The 24,774-nt window shown below is 39.2% G+C and overlaps 1 protein-coding gene across 2 annotated transcripts in view; it reads right to left on the bottom strand.

Moving 5' to 3' along the window:
- Window positions 1-24,774, bottom strand: part of LOC140246173 (plasma membrane calcium-transporting ATPase 4-like) — a 219,408-nt gene that overhangs the window by 126,922 nt on the left and 67,712 nt on the right. The window contains exon 3 of one of the 2 annotated variants that reach the window (XM_072325613.1): window positions 19,527-19,610. The exons of the other annotated variant lie outside the window; for it this stretch is intronic. The gene's annotated coding sequence lies outside the window, so the exon portion shown is untranslated. The remainder of the gene's footprint in view (window positions 1-19,526; window positions 19,611-24,774) is intronic. 2 annotated transcript variants of the gene reach the window in all.

Raw genomic sequence — 24,774 nt, 5'->3', positions numbered from 1 at the left:
AACCACTGAACATGAGTATGAAACATTTCACCAAAGGAGGGTTGGGGGTGAGATACTAGTCAGGCCAGATTATTCATTCCTCTGATCTCTGTGGAGTTATATGTAGAATGCTGCACATGAACCCTTTGCGCATTAGAATCTGATGTTCCATGCATTAAATCTACAAAGAATTTGCCATGATTCAGAAGCAATGGGTTAGGCAGAGTGTCAGCTACCTCTTTAGCTCATCGGTTTGGTTATTTCCTGGGAGAGAATAGGGCCATAGTATGGATATTCAAGTGAACATGCTTGTACACGGATGGAGACCCACTTCGCATTCAAAAACTAATTCAGTCTGGCGGAGAAAGAGAGCATTGTGAAGAGTCATCTACTTTGTCTAAAGTCATTCTGGTATGCTCAAAAAGAGATGCTCCATAAAACAAGACTCTGGAGAATGTCTTTTTGGAGATAATGACTTCATATGGAGCATGAATCAAGCAGAGATAAAGCCCAACTGAGAAATAATTTACCCAATTAACTTTTTTAATATATACAATCAGCCATCATCTTATACATCACTCTCAAAATTCAATCCTGGACAACTGTGCCCTGCATAGCCCGTTTCACATGCTACGGGAACAGGAACCTTAGACCCACTTTTCCTATCCACTGTGCTCCATGCACAAATCAAAACTGTAACAGCTCCCCCCGTGCAATGTAACAAACAATTTGCCGGTGAAGATGACATTCTGAGGCAAACAACAAAATCAAACATATGAGTTCTGCCAAGGGGATTCAAACCAATGAGCTCTGATCTCATTGGCCAGCCAATCAATCAGGAACTAGGCCTTAATGGCACGCTGCGATGTGCCCCAGTGCCGGCTATCAGAACTGTGTCGACAATGCCGGTGAAAATGTCACCCAATCAGGTTCAATTCTGCCTGCACAGCCTATGAGGTATGGTGGTGTTGTGACAAAAAAAAAAAAAAAGGAAAAGAAAAGAAAAGGAGAACAAAAGAGACTACATGTGCAATTCAGGTTGGTTATCCACTGTAGATATTGAAGTAGTACTTCAGTGTTATGGCTGATACAGTTTTGATAATTTAATAGATCTGAAAAATCTGCTAGTGAGATAATCTATGATAAACTGGATTAGCAGCATACTGTGGGTCTTCTATAGAATGAGGCACTAATCCATATTAGATACCCAGGTACATAATTCATTCATTTGATGCATGTAACTGCGAGGTCCAATAAAACCACCTGCTTGGTTCTTTTATATCATGCAGTTTGAGCACAAGCATTGTACAAACTTAAAAAGTTTTACAAGTTTTTTAAAAGGATTCCTGCTGTACACGGGACACAATCATTGCATTCCTACCACACAAATATGAACAGAATTTCATTACTTTTGATAATTAGCCAGATGATCACCAATTACAGCAAATCAATGAAATATTTGGCTTTCAGAGTGGAAAGAACAAAATGAATACCTATTTTACCCACTGAAAGCTGGATAAATAGTAGATTGTTATCGATGACCGTGAACACAGATGGCAGAGCATGGTATAGCAATTAACATTTAATGTTAATTTCTGTAGCATTCTCTGCCATCTGTTGCAATTATTTGATATTTTTTATATGATTGTCACATATTGATTAACCTTTGAAGTGTGAAATGACAATGATTCCTTTCTGATTAGGTCATATAAATGTCATGAGACTGATAAGCTCATGAAGAATTCCACACTTTTCTGTAATTTCATCATCAATATAATCCCATCACAACACATATTCTGTCATTTCCTTTATCACTTGCTTGTTAACCCATTGAGGATGGACTGATTTTGCTACAACATGCATTTCCCATAGACACCTGCCCGAGTGTACTCGGGACTCGTCCTCAACGGGTTAAACTAAGCATCATTATTGATTAATTAAAATGTGCCAAACATTGCCGTAACAGATTGTTGAGTCATAATGTTCCACAATCAGTCTCTCATTCAATGAATATTCCCGTCACTCAAACTGACACCGATCTGCGAGCCAGCCGCTGCCTCCCAACACTCCCCACCACGACCGATTTCAATCATGGTCTCGAGCGCGCTCCGCGGGTATTCCATGCTGGAGCGCTGCTGACACAACAGAAGAAAAGCCAATTCTGAAACTCTGCTCCCTGCTGGGAGCGCCGCGATGCAAGCTCCGCTGGATTTATTTCTCTTTCTATTGGGGTTTTTCTTGCAATTCCACCTGCATGGCTGGCTCTGGGCGCAAAGAAGCTCTTGCCAACACGAAGATAAGAGAAGCCTTTACTGGTGATAATCCCCTTTCGAAAAGAGGAATGCACAGTATCCGCACGGTGTCCATAAAATATTGAGCTGCCGATCGATGGCGAAGAGACATCTTGACACAAATTGCTTATCTAAACCCAACACATGGGGGATGTTGGAGCAACTCGATCATTCTCCTATACTTATCTTCCCTCCCTTTTTTTTTAAAGAAAAAAAAAAGATGGCATATTGATTGAGTTCTTTCTGACTCAGAAGGAGAATGACTCATGCGAATCCACGCTCCTCGACATCATGTCCTCATTCGTTTTGGAAGATCGCTTGAGAAGGGGGGGGGGGCCTGAATATTTCATTAACAATGCATGGCTACCTGAGAGAATATACGCGACAAGTGTGCTATTCTGCACCCTGCCACGGGAAAACACACAATATCAATTCATCATCATGTCTCTCTCATTCTTTTTTTTTCAAATGCAAAGAAAAAAACAAAAAGAGGAGAGGATAATGTGTGATTTCACATTCATGAAATTCCTGACATGCTAACGCAGATAGCTGACAGAGCGTTGCATTGCTGTATTCAATTTCTATGAATGCTTAGTTCACACAAGACAGGACTAACAACCACGGAGCTTGCCGGAGGCTTGCCCTACTTAGCAAAATCTGATTAATGCTAGGTGAATTCCTGCTTAAGAAACCTAATAGGAGGGAATGAAATGAAAGAAATGGTTCATTAATAGGCTATATGAAAAGATACATTTAAACATTTTAATATGTTATGGAAATGGTCTGTTGTATGAGCAGTCTGCAGAAATAATATATCTACATCTAATGTTATCCTAGTACTGAGAATGCTCTTCATGAAATGATATACACATAATGAATGTTTTTAAGTACAATGGACAAAATATTTCATGAGGTGAAAGATGAAATGATCCATGAATGGATCAAACATTTCATCTTTCACCGAATGAAATATTCTGTCCATTGCACGAATGAAAAACATTTAATATTTGTTTTATATAATGCCAAAAATGGATCCTTGTTTGATGTTTTATTGATTTAGAAACAAAGAATCTGAGCGCTTTACGCTATCGCGCTGTTGCATACACACACTCCAAATGCAAGCATTTTACACACGTAGTGTGCCTAGCTCTCGGAGCGCGTGCAATGGAGCAAATCGTATGGACCCATAATTGCACGGTAGGAGCCACGGATGATGACGTCATAGTGAAATGGACCGAATGATCAATGTCAAACAACCCATCAAATGACAAGGATCTGTTTACGCGATATATAAATAACTATTGCATTCTTATATTGTTTTTTACACTAAATATAGTTTGCTACAGTATCAATGCAGGATATTGAGAGTGTGACCTGCAGTTAAGTAATGTATCAAATGCTAAACAGATTCAAGTTTCTAGAGTACTGTATACGCCATTATTTTCGTGTACAGATATTTTCGCGAATGACGAGGTCATAGACATTTTCGCGAGATGTTGTTTTCGCAAATCGACGCCGACGCTTACGTTAAGCTCTATTAACAAAGCGCATGGAGACAATTTCGCGTGCTGTTAAATTCGCGATCCAACTGCAATTCACGAAATTCGCGAAAATTAAACCCTCGCGAAAATAACGGCATATACAGCATATTAACCTGTCCCATGAAAGACCACAGACATTCCCTGTAACAAATGACTCAGATACACAGTGTTTCATACCACATAAAAACTGTTGCAGGGAGGCATGTGTGTAGCTCACAGAAAAGACAACAGACTATGACATTTACAAAATGCATTTACTGATCAAGATTCACTGCTCAATATCGCTACTTGTTACAACGCCTCTGGGTCTCATATCTCGTTCGTGGCATCTTGCAGTCATTATCTTTGTGTTTTTGGTTGTTGTTTTTTTACTCTCTCTGTATCAAACTGGAACATGCATCTTGTGGAGACATACTTTGATGCACAAGTACCAGGCATTAAGGAGTGACTTCATCCATTTGCACACCACTCTCGCATTCCAGAGAGCACTTCCCACCATATCTTCTTCTTATCTCTGTGCTATTTGATGGAGCTCCAAACATGTACATGTACCTGTGACATCACAATGATGGTGACATCAGAACAGCATTTCAAAGAATCGACATGAAAGTAGGAAGCAGTTTGCGGCCGCGGCTGAGCGCGCGTGGCTCAGTTCGGAATGCCCAATTTAACCGATCATTCCCAGGTCTCCCAAAGCTGCGGGTGTTTGTGTCCAGAGGCAAAGTATCGACGACTTGATTGTCCCGCAGAAGGAACAAGGCAAGACATGGGGGAGAAGAGGATGAAAATAAAAATGAAAACGCCTCTTTCACTGTCGCATGATTTCTTGCACGATCTCACAAAGCGGCCATTATCGTTATTACTCCATCGCCAGAGTGCGGGGCTGGGACAGGCAGTTTGATGAGCAAAGCAAACTAGAAATGCTCAGCAATTGGAGGCGGGGGGGGGGGGGGGGGGGTGTGGGGCGGAGTAAGATTGATCTGTTAATTGCCTGCCATTGCCCATAAGCACGACAGATTCCCCAAATTACAGAACAAACGCAAGCAATGCCCTTCGACGAGTCCTGAAAATTTGTAGACAATGCCGTCTTAGCCTGATAAAGCACAGCGTACAGTTGCTGCACCTTTCCTATCAAATCTAATCCTGCTGCGTTCAGCACGCAAACCTCCACATGGGCATTAATCAAGTGGTAAACACACTACCTTCACTTCCTCACGCCTGCCTCTGCCATTCCTTGTCCTACACATTGCAAAGGCTTTCTCTCCAGTAAGTCGTTCTTTGCCACTGTTGTAAAGAAACCTTAAGCTTCAGCTTCTCTTCACAGGGCTGGGCAAACAATCGCATTCCAGTGGCATTTTTAAACACTAAAGACACGATTCATTCGAACATACAGGTCATCGGTCAAAAATATTAACGAGGAGCATATTGTCGCTTATACCAGTTGTAACTATGAAGTTGAATTCCTTTACTTTTTAACAGGAAACCAAGTAAAAATTTGTAAGTAATGTACTTTGCAAAGAGCCACTTTTAAGCATGATGGCATAAAACAATAAAGTACTCTATAAACATTGTTATCAAATGCTATCTTTATTCCTCATCAAACCTATCCTTTAATTCTGTTCAATTACTTTTCATACCATCAAATTTCAGCACATTCATAAAACAATAAAGTACTCTATAAACATTGTTATCAAATGCTATCTTTATTCCTCATCAAACCTATCCTTTAATTCTGTTCAATTACTTTTCATACCATCAAATTTCAGCACATTCGTAGAGAAGCTGATCACAGTATACTTTTCAGAAAAAGAATCATAACCTGTCTTGCCCTAAATTCTGATTTTGGAATGGATGTCTTCATCTCAGGAATAGTCAATAAATGCCGGTGGACATAAAAAGTAACATTTGCTACTGTGAAAGCAACTTCCGGTTTACAGAAAAATCCATTTTCTCTCTGTGCCACGCAATATTTTTGCCATCCACCACTCTGCAGCGCCCTGGACCTGTTTATAAACGGTGCCTACCGCCGCTGGAGATGCGGAGTTCTTGTGTAAATACCAATGCATCAACTGCGGAGGGTGTTCAGTGCGGGCACATCGCTCCTAATCTAATGACCGGAGGAGGAGGGAAGTCATGCCGAGTGAGCCACCCCCTCACTCTTGACCAAGCCATTACGGTCTGAAGCTAGCCCCAAAACTTGTATGCCATCTTTGAGTGTGTGTGTTTGAGTGTGTGTGTGTGTGTGTGTGTGTGTGTGTGTGTGTGTGTGTGTGTGTGTGTGTGTGTGTGTCATATGACAATCCCAGAAGTCAGGTGACCCCTAAGAAATGATTCTCACATCAAGTCTTTTGAGAAAATTTCTTCTGTTCACATTTAAAGGTGAAACAGGTCAAAGGAAGGTGCCCTTTATATTAAAAAACATGAAATTTTGTGAATTTCTCTTAATCTTTTCTTTGATGTTGATCCCAAGTGACATAAGACTCTTATAGTCTTCTAATCCCGAGATGGCAGTACCAAGACTATGAACAGGTTGTCTGACTTTCCTCAAACTTCACTGATGTGTTTTATTATTTGTGACAGTGCATCACAAAACCGCCAACAAAAAGTCGCACCCCTTGATTTTACGTGAGGACCCGAAAAAGGTAAAATGGGTCAACCAAGCCAATCTTGAGTTTTTCATATTTTCTAAAAGAGGTATCCTTCTTCTACATTATTCCTAAGTTAGGGATCATACAATGAATGGGAGAGTGTGTTTTCAGCAATTTTTCTATTTTTTTTGTTTGTTTGTAGAGTAGTGTGATCAGGTACATGTAGGTCCTAGAGGCCCCTTTTCATTTCTTGAATCCTTTGCACACTCTTCACTTTTAACTCTTATAACTCTTGAAAGGATAATATTTCTGTTTTGAAAGTTGGCATTAATCATGGACAAAATGTGTTGATAGAGCATGCTCAATTTTAGCTTAATCTGATCTCTTCACTGTTATTGCTCTGGTAGTTTACATCCTGGTTTTTTTTTTTTGTCCCATTCATCTCACAGCTATATTTAGATAGGTTGGAAGAGTCTTGAATTGAGTTATACATCATTTTAAAGCTTAGAGTCTGCTCTTTCAGAGTCTGCCTTTTAACTAAAAATCCATGTCTGGCAACTTTTGGCTGGTTTTGTGATGCAGGGTCACATTTTACTGCTGCATTCACTCAATCCACATGTGTATTTGGGGAAACTTCCTTTTTCAGGTGGTTAACCACTTCAGAGAGGTTGAAAAAGCCCCCAAAGATATGCCCATTCAGAATTTCTGAGCAAAGCAAACAGCATGTGGCATACTTAAAAATATAGAATTGCAAATGCATGAGCAGCATAAAACTGCAAACAGCATATACAATTTCCGTCAGTCCGTGCCGTAATGGCGAGCTCTGCACAGACTGTGTTTGACCACTCTGTGCGGGGCAAACAAACCGATACTGCTGCCGGAGTGTATATTTAGCAGCTCTTCCACGCACGGCTGCGATTCTCGGAAAAGGGGGGGGGGGGAGGTTCGGGATCCGAGTGGATCAGAGCTAAGCTGCGCAACAGCAGGTAGGTAGTGTCCAACATTTCAGAACAATCTCGCTCCTTGTAGCTTTTCACTTTGACTGCAGTATCATGGGACTATCATATCAGCCCATATGGGCTTGAGGCTAGCCATAACAAACAGCACTCGGACGGCGTGTACCATGTAGCAGACAACATGACATGCATGTAAACCCTTCAGAGTGAAAAAATTAAAATGTAACAAGAGTGGGATGTTTATGAAATTGTAAACCAGCACGGGGCTTCTGAGGCACAAGAGTTGAACTGAAGGGTGATTTGGAGGATTCTCCATACATGCATGTACATGTATGATGCGGTTAACTTTCACGGACTCTTTGCATCATTCTACATGTAGATTAAACTTATCCTGATACAGTATATCAAAGGGTTTAGAGTATTGGAGGTACAAGACAAATATCTAGAGACATACTAATGTCTTTTGCTCCTTAGTATCTATTAACCTCTAGTACTTGATTTGCAATAATACTAATGGTCTTGTTTAGCCATGGTAGCCTCTTGAATGTAAGCACTGCTCTAACAACAACAACAAAAAACCCATGAATACATTTGTATGTGATACGCTGAGAAGGCTTTCTGTGAATTTCAGCATGATTAGGCATTGCTCATTAAAAAAAAAAAAAAAAAAAAACTTCCCAAGGGAACATTTAGAAATTTGCTTTTGAATTCCTCACTATCAAAGTTCTCTTATGAATGATGGAGCAACCTGCATTTAAAGAAGATAGGCATTCCAGTGACTGCAGATCTGAACATGTGTCTATGAGCGTATGCATTTTTTATTCTTTATTTTTTGTATTTTGCACACATATATACATCCCAGGCTAGCCTGTTCCACATTGACGCTTTCTGAGGTTGACAATAAATTTGCACCTTAACCGCGATTGAGTGCAAAATGCATGAAACCTACCAGGCCGTGAAATACCCAGCATCTTCCAGCAGCACGGGCTTGCGAGGAATGCCTCTTACGTGACCAATTCCAACTTTGCCCTGGCCAAGGATTATCTGCTTGGCCCCCCGACTTTCCCCAAAAAGTACATCGCCCTTTTGACAGACACATGTTTACAATTCATTCCGGGTCATGTTCCATCTTAAATCACTTCATCAACCCTCAAGAATGTCATTTCCATTGAACCTGCTCGTTGGAGCTCGAAACAATTTTTGAAGGCCAGGATGGGGCCATAAAACCACATGTAAAAAACATTCAATTGCATATTCCACATGCTGTGTTGTCAGTCAAGAAAATTTTACAGTATTGAGTGTCTTGCCATGCTGATGCAACAAGGCAAACTACGCTACTATCTTCATCACTCTGATTACAAAGCACATCAGTCGCCAGACGCAGACAAGGATCTCAGTAATGTGGATACAAGGTTTGGAAAAAACTGCATCCTTTCATCTCTCTGCCATCTAGACAACGGTTTGACAATGATCTTGTGAATCTCATGGCTTGCAATAATAGCCTCACTGCCACACTTACAAATCATTTCTCTGGCTACTGTAAAACTAGGAATGTTCGTGTGCATTTTGATTTTGCGAATTTCGCGAGTACCAAGATTCGCAAAATTAAAATGCACGCAAAAGTTCTTGTCTACACTATATGCATTGAATGGTAGTGGCAATTCACGAAAATTTCATGCCACAAAAAGGCCGTCGGCTCCAATTCACAAAAATTTCATGCTGCGAATATATCATGTTTTACAGTATTGCCCAGAGACAGGTTCACTGCTCAGCATCTGTATATATTACATTGATCCATCGAGCCATAGTATTGAACATCGATAAAACAGCATATGTTGTACACATCCTGGCATTATTGCTATGAACTTGTGAACTTCAGAACATAGTAGCTCATGGCCTCACAGAATAGATAAGAGCGTGACACTCACAAATACTCCTCGGATTATCAAACATTTCTGTCTCCTTCACCTTTGACAAAGTAAGATATGAAGCTAGCTTGAATAATTTACCTCTTAGGATTAAGTAGGCCCAAGCAGTAACCCACTCTCTGTTCGGCCTCAATGCAACTAACTCATAGGAACATTTTCAGCATACTTGAGGCCCTGAAAATGAGTGGTACTGTCACCCTCTACTTATTGCCAGAGTAGCACGGCACTTAAAAATATAAGAGTATCTAGCACAAGCATAACCTGTTTTTCTGCTCATGTGTGTAATACAATATCCAACAAAGAAGCATGTGTCAAATCTTGGCTCAAATAATGAGTAGGTTTGGCAAAGAGAAACCAAAGAAATTGTCTGAAAACTTTCTCAACCTTCTCAATACTGGAAATCTTCTATGTTCCCACTATTAATGAAGAATTCCTATATAATTTCTCAAAAAACAAACAAACTGAAACATTGCAATCTTGAGCCATATGTTGGGACAGGTTCACTCCCACGAGTTATCCACTTTCAGCTGATAAGGGTAAATTTTTGTCGGGAATCCTCACATGGCACCCTATGAAATAGGGGAACAAACTTCACATCGACGAAAGTGGTCCGAGAGAAGTCCCAACTGGATCTGAAAAGCCAACAGCATTCTGTGACTCTTGACTCCAGGACTAAACCCACAAGCTGTCCAGGAGCACAAGAGTTAATGCTCAGTCCTGCACACTTCAGGAGAAGTGCGTGGGGTTGGACAGTATTTAGCGAGGTGCGAACTGCACGAGGCGCGCGCCATGTGCCTTTCACACGGCTGTCAAGTCCCATGTCCCCGCAAAACTGTTCTGCGGCAGGAACTTGTTAATGTTTCATCACCACCAGCTCTATGGCCTTCAAGTTCACTTCACAATAGCTCTCAAGTCATGCCTGCGAAGATGACGTTCATACCGCGGCAAATTGATTGAATCAATTCCACTGAAATGTGATGAATCTGTTCATTATCCAGGATGCAGAGCTAATATACTGGAACCTTTTTGGCCAAGGCAATTAAATTATTTGAGCAATGTGATTGTGAACCATTTTGCGGTGGGATAGCTGCTAGAAGAACTGGCCTACCAACTTTTCTCTACAGGCCTACCCCCCCCCCCACATCTCCCCTTAAACAAGGACTATATGAATCCTCAGAGATCTCACTGGTCGATTGATTAAATGAGAAACTCATAACAGGCTATAATGAGCGGATTGGAAATCAAATTAATTAGAAGATTAAAAACCTGTGGCACTAATTCTCCAATATTTTCATTATTGCAGTTAACTCTTTAACACAGAACTCCAAGTGGGGACATGACAGTAAATGATGCATTTAGTTGTACATTAACTACAAACTATGATCTCTTTTAGCATTTGTCACTAACCATCCGAATAATCAGCTGTTCGTCGTCTTTGTTGGGTATTATTCCAATGCATGACCAATTTCAATCATTACGGTGTACATTCTGTTGATAAAAAAAAGAAAAGAAAATAAAGTTTTATCCACTCTTGCTACCAAGTGCCATATTTTTAGCATTTGGAGATTATTTTGTGGAATCTTGGACCATACTGGTTATTACAAAAAAAAAAAAAAAAAAAAAAAATGTCACAGTTAATGATGCAAAGAAAGATGATGCATATGAATTGTCTTTCATACGATCTTGATTAATGCTATCTAAATCTTTGCAACTGATTGACAAATTGCCCTACATCGACGTAATAATCACTGAATTGATCAGTGTTTTAGTAGTAGCCATGATAAAAAAAATCATGGGCGTACATACTCGAGCAGGACTCGAACCTACGACCTCCCGATCACTGGACAGGCGTCATCTTCACTAGACCACCGAGGGCAATATGTCAATCAGTTGCAATGAAAACATCTCGACGGAAGAATTTCTTGAATTTGAATATCTAAATCTTATTCCAAGAGATTGATACGGAGGGTCAGATCTTCCCTCATACTTTGATAAGATATTTATACTAGGCTGAATCAATTTGTTATGAATATTTCATTCATACTTCATCTTTGAGTATCTTACTTAGAGGAAAAAACAAAAATAACAACAAAAAGCCCTTACCCTATTCCAGTAGCATATTTACAATCTAGAAAACTACAACAATGCTTCAACTGTTTGTTATAAAAATGACCTTGAAAGAATGGCAGGAATTTACAGCAGACACACACCAGTGGATATGAATAAACATTACTGAAATTTGCACATGCTTTGTAAAGCCGACTGAAATTCAGAATCATGTTCTCTGAACAAAGGTTCTATGAAAAAAAAAAAGAGATGAAAGAGGGAGAGAGAGATAGAGAGAGCACAAATTTAAAGAGGGAGGGAGTGAGTGAAGTTCTGATGTGTACAATTACAAGTGACAGCCCAGGGGGCCAGTTTCACGGCCTACCAGCAAGGCCCAATATTTTGTTCCATCCTTATGGGCAGCGTCTAACTCTGCCATTTGGGCGGTTTAATTACCAGGACAGGCAGAGAGATAGGAAGAGAAAAAGAATACATGCTGGCTGCTTACAGGTCATGATGAGAGCAAGGGAGAGAGAGAGTGAGCCTGCTGTTCACGCTCCCCAAAAGGTCAAATAGCTGTATGTTTCCAGCGCGTCTAATCCACACTTGTGCGTGTGCACATCGGCAGTGCATTTGTGCCTGGGCAATTGGTACATGATGGGGAGGGGGGGGGGGGAAGAGGGAGAGGTGTATGTGGTATATAGTCTAAAACCCTGACTGTTTTTATGAGGGGCTAGGACTGGGCAGATGGGCTAAAAATGTTTGAAGAAGAGTTATTCCTCATGTTGCAAGTGATACCATATATAGCATTCTCTATTTAAGAGGAGTAATCTATTGTGCCCACACTTGACAAATTTCCATTGCATTCATTTGTTCACCATTTAAATTCTTAAACAGCCATGAAGCCCCTGAAAAATAAAGATCACCAACATTTAAACCTCAGCATAGATGTTGACAACAGCTGTCAATAAGATTTAAATATATGCGAGCTCTTGAGCACTTTAGATGTGTAATATACTTCATAAAGTGCAACTGGATGGAAAATGCTCTTTGTTATAGTCATGTTTGCATCAAGCCACTTTGTGCTTCCCACAAATATCACAACTGACATTTCTTCACTGACTTTCAAAACAAGTCAATCATCTCCCACCCCACTATTATCTGAAGTCACAAATGTGATCTCAGCCCAGGCCTCAGTAAACATTAGCTACATGAATACAGTCATGTTTATCAGAATCAATTCTTCAAGGTATGAGCAAAGACTATTATTGTAATAAGCAATACTTGTGTTGTTGTTGGTTTTTTTTAATGAAACATTATACTTGATCACTATACTACATTCTAAGTTCCTTTGGTGAAATGTCTTTCTAGTTTTCAGCAAAATATACATGGGACTTTGGAGATGTTAATGATGGAAACAGCTTTGCTTCGACAAAAATAAAAAAAACTGGTGACACAATTCTACTATGGTATAGCCCCACCACTACACCACGATTTGAATGCACAGCTGCGCAGGTTTATTTTCACATCACAGGCAGTGCCCAGTGTATCAGTGGGCGACCATCACTTGATGATATGGCGATAACGAGCAACTCATACGCAGTGATTATTTTCCAAGTCCCTGTATTGTTTATGCATGCTCAGTGATAATGCATGCTAGAGTGCTTACCAGCCTCCTGTCAATATCCCCCTCCCCTCGTCCCTCCACTGCCAGGCACATACTGGCAGAGAGAATTCTCACCACCGCACAAGGTTTTTGACTTAACAATTGTCACAGAAGTCTACTGAGAGGGTGTCCTGTGTTTTTCGCATGGTGTGCTCATTCACAGGCCCGGGGTTGAGGTATTGAGAATAATTAATGTCACTCACGCAAGCTTGCGGTGGGGTCTGTGCGCAGGGTACGCCGTTCAATGCGACGAGGTGGCAGAAGATGTTACTGTAGCAGCAGCCAGGAATTATTATATTGCTCCACGATGCAATTTCTTATTTTGTCGCTTCCTTCTTCAGGCAAAATTTGACCTAAATTTCATCCGTGTGACCCATTTGTATTTTGCCAAAATACACACTATTCCTAGAAATGAGATCAAGTGCAGCAAACTGCATGTGGACACTGAGAAATAAATTTCATCATATGTCAAAGGGTACATCATTGAATAAATATTTGCCAGTATTTCAAGCAGTCTTTGCCCCATATATTTTTAGTTTTGATGAAATTCTGTTATGCACCTATACAAATGATCATTTTGGGCATTTTTGGTGTATTTGTGTTGTTTTTGTTTACTTGTTTTTTGGGGTTTTTTTTATAGGGGGAGGGGGTACTTATCAAATTTACCTGTAATACCGATGAGAGATTTATCTGACAAATGTGTCATTGCTCATTCAGGCAAGCATATTACAAATGAAATTGTGTTTTTTTAATAGAAATCTAAAGTTCTCATTCCATATATATATATATATATACATATATATACATATATATATATATACACCATGTATATGAATGTTTGTACGCTATATATGCATGTATAGCTACAAAGAGAGAAGAGATAAACAATCCAATGAATTCACATGAATGTAGGAAGCAAGAAGTATTTCTGTAATCTTCCGATCGCTCTTTTTCTTTAAAAAGTTTCATCACTGTCAATATCTCTCCCCCTCTCTATCCATCTCTCTATCTCTCTATCTCTTTCTATCTATCTCTCTATCTCTCTATCTATTTCTTTCTATCTATCTCTCTATCTATCTCTTTCTATCTATCTCTTTCTATCTCTTTCTATCTCTCTATCTCTCTATCTATCTCTTTCTATCTCTCTGTCTTGAGAAAGCAGACTCCGTAGTGAACTGATATCATACTCCATGCATCATGGCTGCAGGCAAGAAACGAACATTGTCGCAATGGTGCTCTCACACATGAGTTGTTCTCCCCCCCCCTTTTTTTTTTTTTTGGTGTGTAGCCTACATTCATGAGGTTTATACATTTCTTTCCACCAGTCTTCAGAAGGGAGTTCTCATTGTGTGCGCATTCTGTATAGAGCTGCAGGCCAAGCAACAGTGTTGTTGCAGCGGCGCCAGAAAAATCGGCGATACATATACATCAGCATGAGATGTGAACTTATTTCCTCGCATCATTGGCACTCACCAAAGTCCAGACGGGAATATTTGGGTTTAGTTACCGATTCAAAAATTTTATGCCACGATTGTCTGGACCCTGCAGGGCTTTCAGCTGAAAGTGATGAATCACCTCCGAGAATATTTTTGTTTTGTTTTTACAAGTATGGCACACACAAAACACACACACACACACACACACACACACATACACACACAAGCGATGACTAATGTATAAAGAGTTTTGAAGGAATAAGATTATCTTCCGCTCCAAAGTCAGCTTTGACGTATAATGTATGTGTGATGCTCACAATTCCGTTTTATTGTGGAATAAACCAAGCCAAACAGCACCATATAATGGATGCAAGAACATGTAAAGAATGTTTGTCTACTGTTTGAATTTCACTTTTTATTCTATTCTAATATGCACTCTCTATACCGATGTGTTGGCGAACATGAGTGCAATGTAGAAGCAAAACTCTGTCTTCATAAATGGTATTAAGTGTTTGTTTGTTTGTTTTTTTCTAGCAACTTAACCCCTTGATTTGTCTTAGTCCTGTGTGGGTGTGTTTTTTTGTGTGTACACATATATGTGTGTGTGTGTGTGTGTAAAACTAGGTGCATCTGCCGAGCGCGTGTGCATTTCTGCTGATGTGCGTGAGTATATAAGTGTGTGTGTGTGTGTGTGTGTGTGTGTATATCCTTGGTGATGCACTCCTAATCAGCCACACGCACTGGGGCTAAGAGTGGAGCTAATATTTTAGATGGCCTGGGGGTCTGGAGAGGCGGCATGCACCACACGAGGGCAGCAGAATGGCTTGCATTTCACGCTCAATGTCTTCCAAGAAGGTCAGAGTTCACACAGCGGGACAGACGGCGCCATCACCACTGTGCCTGTGCAGTAAAGTAGGCTGTTTCCGTAGCTGCTGCCAGTGGAGGCATTGGGCAATGCATGTTTTATGGCTTCTTACTGTGGGTCAGGCTTGGCAGTAAGAAAAAAAAAAGAATCAAATATGTTGCCATGGTAATTACTACTTTAATCACAGCATATGATGCACAATGCTAGGAATGCCCAGCATTTAAGACCCTGAATTATACAACTTTGTTGGTTGGATTATCTAACTTAATGTAGCATCCTGACACTTGCATCCCCTGGATAGAAATGACACAATGCGCACTGGATGTTCTTTACAGATAAATGACACTATATAAATGTTGTCATCATCATCATCATCATCATCATCATCATCATCATCATCATCATCATCATCATCATCATCATCATCATCCATCCATCTATCCAAAAATGACAAGACTGAAAAAAAAAATGGGTGTGTGGACATGTCTTTCTTTTTGCCCTGGATGTACACATCCGTGGCTCCCACTCAAAAACAAATGTACCCCTGAAACTTCTGGAATGATGTAAGTTCATGCCATACCAGTGGTGCTCCCTATAATGACAATACCACGCATTTGCATATTATAATTCCCCCTGAACCTATTGGCCCAAGGACACCCATTCAAAGAAAAAAAAAAGTCAGGATGCTGCTACTCACAACCTATGTAGGCATGGGAAAACTTGTCTCTTGACCAGGGTAAACCACCTCATGGAGTGTTCATCAGTGCCGGAAAAAAGCAGTTTACAAAAACGTGGCAAAAGGTCACCATCACTATTAGAAGATGATGCATGTGGGGGGGGGGGGGTTGGAAAGCTCATCCAAGACATGCTGGAATACTATCCATTTTCACGTCATCACATTTTTCAGCATCTGCGTCGATGTTCTTTGGTGTCGATACAGAAACTACGGTCTGTATTGCATCATTCCAGTGTCATGAGACCTGTACATCCCTTCTCATGAATTTCTTGAATCACAGAGAAGGAAACTGAAGGCAATTGATGCCGCCGTCTGTCGCATGAATCTGAGCATCACTTTGTATGTATACTGCCATTGCCTACTCTTATCATCACTTTGCATGCAATACTGCAAAACCAGAAATTTTCCTGTACACTTCATGTTACTTTCATGAATTTCACAAGATGCCAAGATTCGCATAAGTATTTGTCTACACAATGCACCAAATACCGGTAGTGATTCACGGAAGTTTTATACCGGGAAAAGACCATCTGCTCTAATTTGCTACAGTTTCATGACATGGATATTTCTGGTTTACAGTAGTGATCAACATCATCATGTTCACATTTTTGTCATCATAAACACAAAATCATATTTCATAGAGGCTGAAGCATCTAAATAAACTTCACAGAAAAGAAAAAGTGGGTTAGGTTTCAGACTAGACTAATGGCAAGACTGTAACACCAGCTGTATTATTTCACACTGAACAATGAACTAATTTTTGTCGGATGAATACTTCACAGCAAAAACAAATGTAGGGGTAGGTCTTTGATGACCACAATAGGATGCTCTAGCAACTAAAAGGAATCAGAATCTGTAGGGATGGAGGAAACTGAGGAGACAAATGGACAAAATTAAAGACTCTGAAGGTGACTACACTACATGACTAAGGTTTACATGTTATCCCACCATCTCACCTCATGCCATTGTTTTAGGGTTAGTGAGTCACGAATTAACGTCTCATTTTCATGCATGTTATTACCTCAAACAACATTCAGTATTCGGGCCATATTGGTAGCGAAAAACGTCCCTCGCAACTATCCATATTTCTATCCGTAAATATCCATACTTCTATGAATCATCAAATGCAAAGAATCAAAATGTCAAATCCTTTCCCCCTTTTCGTAAACACCCCTCTCCTCACGACGAAATGAATCACATGGAAGATGTATAATGACTCTTGGAGATAATATAAAACTGTCCATTATTCCCTTGTTCCTCCTCAAAGCTTCTGAATTTCCAATAACTGCGAGCATCTTTCGTTTTGAAATGACAAATGAGTCTATTACCGACAGACCTATATCAAATGTATAACGAGTGCTAATCTGAAAACTGCCCATCTCTTGTCAGCACACTATGGATATCACGGCGGAATGGTCAATTCCAAATGTTGTGCTCCGATATTATAGCGCCTCTCAGGAGAGTTTCTATTGTATCCTGTTATTTTCCACAGTATATGATAAAAATGTAAAGAGAGACACAGCTGCAATCTGACAGCATTCGGATGTTCAGCAGTCAATTATTGCCCTTTTCAGATAAATTTGCTTTAGCCTTCCAGTATGTTGTGGAAGTCCAAGAAATTTGTGTCTGTACATTTATGAATATTTGAATGCATGCACACATACACACACACACACACACACACACACACACACACACACAGCAATAATCCAAGAAAAATTTCATGAAATTTAGTAATCTATAGTCTGACATTTCAGTATATACTCTCAGAGTACAAACAATGAAATTTTATACATTTATTCATGTACTAATACAAGAATAAACCTTTCATATATAATTTTGTTTCAAACATAATGTGAGTGTGCATTACGATGAGTTGTAAGCCATTAACTGCACTGACACCAATGACTTTTCTTTTCTTTCACTTATTTCCCTTGCAGACTGCAAACACACACATACTGCATGCATATCATCTATGAGCATGAGATCACAAGTTCTTAAGCTGGACCTTGTAGCATGCCTTAGAATCTGTTAATAATCAGGAATCATGCTCCTGCACAAGGCTTATTGTGTCAGGTCAAAGGCTGGTTAAAAAACTTTGCAGTTTTGTGCTATATATTCCAGGTAATGGAGTTGTACAGGGATGACAATATGGATCTTTAAATATTTGAGGAAACTTGAACTGCAAAGCACTACTGAAAGAAATGTTGTTTGGAGGTACATGTAGGCTTTTTGTTTTTCTTTGGGCTTGTTTGGATCTTTCTTTAGCTGTGTTGCATTTGATGCTACAAGAAGAATGATTATCTTGGCTTCAATTCATGATTTGTTTTTGGTGATGAGAAATCATGTTACAAGCAAAAAAGATTGGGGATGATCCTACATCAAATTACATACATGTAGTATCACATACAAAGTGTACCAGTAAATTGCCCCACCCTCCCTTGGCCTCATATACTTTTTCAACCACAGAAGAGACAGAGTGGTCAATCTTGTGAAGTTACCCTCCCCCCCCCCCAAAAAAAAAAAAGAAAATAAGAAAAAAAAAGAAGAGAGAATAACATGGAAATATTTGATGAATTTAAAGAAAACATTCAGTACTAATGATGATGTCATGTAATTATCTAGGAATATGGTTACTTAGCAAAGGCTGAAAAGAGTTTTCTTTCCACCGACAAATCTTCCTAATCTGGATAATCTCTAATCCCCTCTCTACTCTGTCTCCTATGCCAAATTGAGACATCCATGAAAAGATTATAGTGAATTTACTTTTTAATAGTGCAAGGAGAGAAATAAAAAGTACTAGAAGAAAAAGGAGGAGAAAAAGAAGAGAAAAATATATAGTCACTAAACACTCTCGTACGCGAAGGAACAGTGAATAAGCATGTAGTCGTAGTGACGGTTGGAGAGAGAAAATTTTCCTGGAATTATAATGCGAGCTTGGATAATATTACCCTCACTGAAGGTGTTTGTAGGTAACTGGTAAACCTTATTTCAGGCCCGACCCACAGAATATGACACAGTGAAATCCAAGACTTGCCTCACTGAGATATGTGCTACCACCCAATTACTGTGATAACCCCAGTGCATGAACTTGCGTGAAGCTCTCTGCAGTAGGTTTAGTCCCATGTGTAGAAAGATATGCAGTGGTTTATCAAAGTGAGTACCTTATTGCACGAATATATTTTGAGCAGTGATGCGGGGCATAATGCTCACACGAGATGTACACAGACAGGCTTTTCATGAATCAGGCAGCATTCCAAGGTACATGTCATATGCAGATGGTTAGCGTCAGGCAGCTTTGAAGTCCACATTAGAGTGAATAAAATATGGTGGGGAAAAAAAAATTAAAGATTAGGTATGTAAAGGAGAGTCAGCATTCTTCGGTGTAAAGGGTTAGGTCATGCCGAGCTGTTACAGGAGGGATACACTGTTTCACTGGGGAACGGAGGTATTGGTTTCTCTATTTGCATTATTTTTGGTGCAAGCCGTCATACCTCCCTCCTCTCCGCCGGGCCGGTGAGAAAGAGAGGACGTCGCTGGCCAGCAGAGGGCGCTGGACTGGAATCTAACACTCCTGTCTGAGGGGACAATGAAGAAAGAGAGTGTCACAAGATGGTAACAGACAGCAAGTTGAGCTTGCTCATGGTGTCTTCAAAACTCAAATAGAAATATGCATTTTATTGTCATCATTTGTGCTTTCCTTAAAAATACAAGTCAGAGAGCAAAAACTGACTGATACTGATCTTCCATTCATTTGCAACTCGGATAAAAAACAATCAAAGACATGACATGAATGAAACAAAACAGAGCTTAACATTATGCCTGATATTGCTGTCAGATACACACACAAATAAATAAAACAACAAAAAAGTGCTTTCGGAAGCTTTCTTATGGTCAACTGTAAAATTAAAGACATGAAATATTCCTTGCTCTTTCCACACCTGCTCACTGATCTTGAACATCACATGTCACCACTGCCCAGCAAATTTTCCCAAATCATTTCTTGGAAGTGGTACATTTACATTTCTGACATGGATGTTTTTAACAACCTTCTGCTAGAGAACAAATTGCTGGTAGTGAAAGGACAATCACATCATCAAAAGGTATTGTTGCCATCAAGATAATTACAGGCCAGACATACTTCACATACGTCGATACCATTTTAAGTCAGAATACAGTAATGGACAGTTCATCACACTTTCACACACCAAAAGATACATGTGTATCACCTCGTAATTCATTCAAATTTGACCAAGACGAGAGAGAGAGAGAAAAAAAAAGAGAGAGATTGATATCTAATAACAGAGAGACAAAATGGCTGTCTATCAAGAAATGCACTAAACTCTAGTAAAAATACAAGCTAATAGTCACATAGACAAACAGAACATAATATGGTATGGAAATGGCTCTTCACATAAAACCAAGCAAAATTATATATTATTCAATGCAAATATTGATATCTGCTATCTGATCTATTAATATCTTATGCATATATTTTTTTTCATATAAATTTCAGAATATCAATAATAAGCAGCCCCATTTGGAAACAGGCCAAACACTTGACAAAAAGACTATATGAATGAAAAATCAATGCAAATGAATCATATCAATATTAAATCCTGAAAAGGATAACTAACGAAATATCCTTTCCAGGGAAGTCAAGCTTTTTCCCCTCTAGGATACAGAGTCTATACAGATTCATTGAAAAAGTCTGGGATTTGAAGCATTTGAAGGGATAATAATAATGAGTCAATACAGGATTGGTTCTTGGGGGCAGTGACCTATTAAACGATTTACTGTAAAACGAGGAATGTTCGCGTGCAAGAAATTAAAATGCACACTAAAGATCTCGTCTACACAATAAGCATTGAATGTTAGAGGCAACTCGCGAAAATTTAATGCCGGGAATAAGGCCATCGGCTCCCATTCGCAAAGATTTCATGCCGTGAAAAAAAATTGTGTTTTACAGCACTGGCAATCTCTGGTGATGCTGGAACAAACTGATAATGTGAAAGACCTGCTGCTGGTTGAACTTTATCACATCCTTGTATTTAATAGCATAGTATCCTTTACACGGTATGACATAAACACTGACACATTAGTGGGTTGTGGTTTTTTTTTTTTTTCCTTTAATGCAGGATACCACAGGGGAATTCATTCACCAACAAATTAATGCACAGACCAAATTATTTTACCTTTGTATCTGAACAATGCCAAATATTTTGATGTCTGAGAAATATTTCTGATTGTTAAAATGGTATCTGATGGCTGATTACAATGTACGGTACAGAACACTGGGCTGTCCTGTGTAATGCAATACAGCAACATCGTATTCATGTTAACAACACATACATTGCACTGTGCAGCCTGCAGACATGTGGCTCAATCAAGACTACCGGTGAGTATTTATACAATGTAGAGACTGGTTGAGTCATGCTTTGGGTCTGAGCCAACAGACTAGCTAGCCGCCAAGAATCACATGTCTTGCCAGTACCTTTGACTAGGTAAGTCTCTCTATGACGTAAAGAACCAGTACATGAAGCATTGTGTTTCAACTCTGTGGTCAGTATGTCTAACTGCCTATTTTTTCCGTCATTAGCATCACAAAACCTTGGTATATCAGTGTCTTCATACACACAATATACACAAATAGAGCCATATATACCAGGAAGAAATTCATGTTATGTGTGAGTACTATAAATTTTAGCAGAACAAAGATTCTAATTCAAAACATGAGAGGAAATTGATTAAAAATAAAATAAAATAAAATAAAATCTCAGGCATTTGAATGTCTGTGGGTCATGGAGTATGACAGCCAATGTACACAGAGAAACAGCTGTCCCGGTCACATGACTGTGGTTCCTGCTTGCATTATGTTCATTATTTGTTTTATAAGCAAAATGTTATTACTTACTATCATTTACAAGATCATGTGAGATATCCACAGGACACAATATTCACTGCTTACCTACTTTCCTTCATACCACCATCACTGGTTATCACTGTGGGCTAAATTAATTCAAGTTTTCAATGATCTGCTACTTATAACATGTATAGGACAACAATATTGAAAACTCTCGCTATCTCACACTTCTCTCCCTCGCTCTCTTTCACTTATTCTCCCTCTTCAAAGTAAATTTTCTCTCACTACACAGGTCAATGTTCACTGCAGATGGTGCCATGGGTAAATTCAAATGGTTTCATCAATTTGTTTGATGCACAACTAATCTTTTCACTATAACCTGTGTAGGTTCTTATCACTAAATCAGTAGTGCATCAGTACAAAAGTATGCATATTATACATACAACAGGTCACAACTGTATGTGAACATGTGGATGTTAGGCAGACACACGCTGAAATCGCAAAAGTTTTTATATTTCAGACTAAGTTCAAGTCTCGGCATTCTGCTTATAATCACCGCTGACAATGTATCTATTCATTCACTTTACAAAACAAGGCAGTTGCTGTCAGATACTTGGTTTAAGCAGTGTTTATGAATAAATGCTTCATGGGTCAGTTTTAATCTTGGTTGAATAGCAACACTTACTGATGAACATGACTTTTACTAAAAGAGAGGGACTGCAGTTCTTTAACTAAAGTGCAGATGGGTAAATAGATCTGCAGCCTACGTATGGTACAGACAACACATCCCTTTTGTTCACTCACAAACAAACATACACACACACTCTTTTTCATTGACTTTTGCTTGATTTTATAATTTGATATAACAAAACATTCATCTTGAATGTACGCAACAACATTTAACCAACAATAACTAATGAAACTTATCCGTACTCACACACACATAAAACCCCTCCTGACCTACCCCCCCCCCCCCCCCCATGGTTCTAGGGTACTCACTCACATCCAAACCCTACACTTCAATAAATTACCTTTAATCATCATTTAAGATTCCATAATATATTAATTTCACATAACACCATACTAATTGATGTTATCACAAATCAAAAGCACCAGCAGTGAGCAATGGAGAAAAGAACAGGCGTTTATGATAAGCAACAGAGGAAAAAAATATAATATGAATTTGAAGCATTATAAATCTAATCTATCTCCTCACAAAGCCTTAGCTGCTCTCTACCAATCAAATACATAAAATGTACAATGCTGCTTTCACTAAACTATAAATTCAATTAATGAATATATTCCCTCTTCATCAAATGCAACCCTAATTTCCCTCTAGCAATTTCCAATATCATTTCCTCTTCAATACTTTCTACTATTCTTTTCTGAATTGTGTTAAAAGATGGTAAAATACCACTAACATACAAACACACACACACACACACACACACACAAACCCATAAACCAATGAGAACATCCACTGTATTATATGCCTTCAAAATATGTCTGCTTGATCACCATCCACACAAAGTATAGCACAAAATGATCAACATGCACTTTGCAAAAATCCCTCTCTACATTCTACACAATCCGTCTTGACAACAGGCGAGAGTCGCACACTGCATGTGAATCATATGTCTCGCAGTGTCTATATTCTGTTTGGCAGGCAGAAAATTGCACGAGAAATGTACAAAATATGCATCTGTGGGATGGGTGAATAAAGCCCCTCCACAATCCACGCCAGTTTTACTCGCCGCTTTGGGGCAAACTGTTTCAGAGCGGAATGACGTCACCAAATTGCCGGGTGTCCTTTATGAATAACGTACTCTGCAGACTTTGAGGGGTTGGTATTTTTGGAAGCAAATTTATTCTGAGATTTGATTCCCCCCTTACAAACATGCATAATACATGTATCTCTGTGTTGCTGTATATGATGCAAACAGTATGAAAGTCGCAAAACGTATCAGGCATGGGAGAAACTTCCGTCCGTGGTGCACTTATTTTTTCAAGGCAAAATTTTTGGCCTGTTTCACGAGTACCTTCCACGTATCTTTTCAGCTCTTCCAATGACGTCAATATCATCGCGAAGTTGGGGGCTGATATCTTGTTGCTGAAGGCATTATATCAACTTTTCATGGCCACCTACTCATTGCAGGGTGTATCAAGAAGGGGGTTGGAAGATATTTATTTCTACCCTTCTTCTCGAGGTTACATGACAAAGGGACGAGGAATATGGAAAGATGGAGAAATTTACTGCATCGTTAAAAAAGGGCACAGCTGCAGCAGGGTGAAACTCTTCTTTACCATTTAAAAGGGGAAGGGATTAATCAACCTATCAAATCCTAGAATCCAATCTGTGGTTAAATTGATGATCTACATATTTAGGCTTAATCATTCCTTTCCCATTTGAAGGCAGAATCAAACTTCTCTCTAATTTTTAGCCCTATTTGGGCCTATAAGCATTCTTTATTTTTTTAATTGCAGAATTATCAAAATCCTCTAAATCATTCATTTAAACCTGATCCTAAAATTGGCAACACTTTTAAAAATGACAGCTATTGTTTCTGTCTCAAAGTTTGCAATTTGCTTTTTTTTCTTTTCTGATTTTGTGCAGACTTCTGAATTCAACCAATTCTATCTTATTTTTTCTTAGATATGGGGCATGCATAAGAATTAAACTTGTTGATATATAATTATAATTGTTGATATAATTTCTGTATCAAATATTATCAAAGGATTTAATGGGTTTATAATGCAGAAAATGTTTTACTCACGATGAACACATGATGAGTGACATTGTCTTATGGGGGCATGTTCACAATGGCACTTTTGACACAATTATTAAACCATCATCTAGTCATCTGAGGACGGGGTGCAGA

This window comes from Diadema setosum, chromosome 2 (assembly GCF_964275005.1).
Source record: "Diadema setosum chromosome 2, eeDiaSeto1, whole genome shotgun sequence".
In the NCBI taxonomy this organism is placed as follows: Eukaryota; Metazoa; Echinodermata; class Echinoidea; order Diadematoida; family Diadematidae; genus Diadema; species Diadema setosum.
The sequence above is the reverse complement of the archived record's forward strand: the minus strand, read 5'-3'. Positions and strand labels throughout refer to the sequence as shown.